The sequence below is a fragment of the Penaeus chinensis genome, chromosome 7 (assembly GCF_019202785.1).
Source record: "Penaeus chinensis breed Huanghai No. 1 chromosome 7, ASM1920278v2, whole genome shotgun sequence".
NCBI classification, from domain to species: Eukaryota; Metazoa; Arthropoda; class Malacostraca; order Decapoda; family Penaeidae; genus Penaeus; species Penaeus chinensis.
This window is the reverse complement of record NC_061825.1, coordinates 757400-759899: the sequence shown is the minus strand read 5'-3', so window position 1 is coordinate 759899 and position 2500 is coordinate 757400.

Below are 2500 nucleotides of genomic sequence, written 5' to 3'. Positions count from 1 at the left end.
TGTTTCCATAAAGCAATCCATGTAGCGTTCATTACCTGGTTTTTATTTCATGCATGTTCGCCATCAGATAAAATAATTCTATACAGTAAAGTACACTATTATACCCTAAGCAGTAAGTATATTATGAGCGTGTTATACCTGCTGTGGCTTTCACAAAATCCGCTTTTCTGCGTGATCATAGGGAGTGCTAATCCACCAGCGAATATGGGAGCGTGAGATGCCAGGGTTAAAATGCTTGTTTAGCTAATATGCAAATTCCCATGCAGCCTATGCCGTCAATGGGATCCCAATAATCTGGATGTTCAGAGCAGTGACTGGCCAATTCCATCTGTGTATAAAATGTGGATATCAAAAATACGTCGGGAAAATGGTGTCCTGTAGAAGAGCTGGGATGAGGGAGGTCGAGAAAAAACGGATGGGGAGAGGATAAGGAAGAATGAAGAAGAGAGAGAGAGAGAGAGAGAGAGAGAGAGAGAGAGAGAGAGAGAGAGAGAGAGAGAGAGAGAGAGAGAGAGAGAGAGAATGGGTAAGTTGTTGGCACGGAGTGTGTGTGAGGAGGGGAGGATGGGGAAGAAGAGAAGAGGGGTGACTGACAGACACTGACACGCTAGCATAGAGACCTTCCCAGACGAGCATTCAGACCGCTATGCAATGAGAAACTACAAAAGCAAACACACAAGCACTGCAATGAAAGACAGAAAACCAGAGAGAGAGAGAGAGAGAGAGAGAGAGAGAGAGAGAGAGAGAGAGAGAGAGAGAGAGAGAGAGAGAGAGAGAGAGAGAGAAAGGGGGGTCAGAGGGAGGAAGGGAGGGAAGGAGAGAGGGGGGGGGGGGGGAGAGGGAGGCCACAGAAGGATAGACAAACGGATGGTAAAGCCTGCACTATAGGAAACATAAATCGCATAACAGGAGTGAGGGGAGCGAGGGGGAGTCAGCTCTCATGGCCAGGTATGATAACATTCACAAAACATCCTCTCACTGCGAGCTTACAACGCTACGCAATCTTACGAGACTTCTCCGGCCACTGGTCGCCTACCCACCCTCCCCGACCCAAGTGTCAAAGTTCATAAAAACGGCTGCGGAAGAGTAATGCACAAGCCTATAATCCAGCATATAAAAGGGTTACGGGCCCCCTCCAATGCAGTGTCGGGGGCTGGCGAATCGCGCGGTAGCAGCCGTGTAAGCCAGTCACCCGGTATGCGCATATTGAGATGTCTCCAACACACACACTGAGCGGCCGGGGGAGCCTATGTATTTCTAAGGTTTCCGATTTTTCCCCGTCGCTACGAAGAAATCTGGGAAGAATTTATACTCCCCAAAAATCCCATAATTCACGAGCTTTTCGAAGGTATAGAGCAAAGTGGAGATATGCAGAAGACGAAAGAAAGGGAGATATTTTTCTAGTTTGGAGCCGACATCGGTTGGGTCTCGCGCCGGCCGACTCTGGCCGCCATTTTGTGGGCGCTCCCTCACCTGCCGTCCAGAAGTCGCCCGCCCCCCCTTAAATTTCCCGTAAATATAGCTTTATTCTCTATGATTTTCATATGATACCTTGTAAATTTAGTCACGCCTAATTGTTGCGTCTATAGTCCGTGGATGGTGCCCTTTGCGCTCTGTCGGCCGGAGCAGGAAGCGCGGAAGTGGATAAAGGACTCTGTATATTGCCTATGTTTATTAGCATACCCTCTCTATGGTGCCTCGCTCACCAGAATTAAGGGCCACGTGTTGAGATACCTCCTGCTTGATTCTGTGTCCGGATAAGTGTTGCAGGTTACTTGCAGGAAGAGAAATATTGAAAGATTACTAATCATTAGCGTATTAGTGACCAATGACATAAAACAAAATAATAATAATTGGTAATCCTCACTCATGATCATTTGTGAACATTAAAACTATACCTTTAAACGCATCAGACTCCATAATCCCAGAATGAAGCCAGAGGTAAAATAAAGATGGACCTGAACCATACATGATAATAACAGATAGACTTTTATAGTTTAACAGCATTATTGCACACATAATAAGCATTTATTGGAATTAGCATCGAGTTAATCCTTCTACGCCTTAGGTTTTTTTTTGACAGATTTCATTAAATTATAATGATTTTTACCTCAAATGCTGTTCAGAATTACAACATTTGGCAGATTGAAAATAACCTGTTAATCTCAAATTGTAAAATTAAACTGTAGTTGAAATTCAGATATGAATCATTTCTTTCCTTGATTTCCTCATCTCGCTGGGAAAAAAAAAAAAAAAAAATCTTATTGAGAAATAGATTAAAACTCCAAAATCTACAGGTCAAGGAAAATAAGGTCATGTGGACATATCATTGCCTCGACAATGTATAGAATTCATCCGCCAAAATGATTTAATTTTAAAAATAGGGAGATTATATATATTTCAACAAAACACTGAACTTTGGTGCAATATCTCGGGCTGATTAATTTCTCACTTTGAATATTTAACTTTACGGATATGTAGTTCTATATAAAAATGCTTT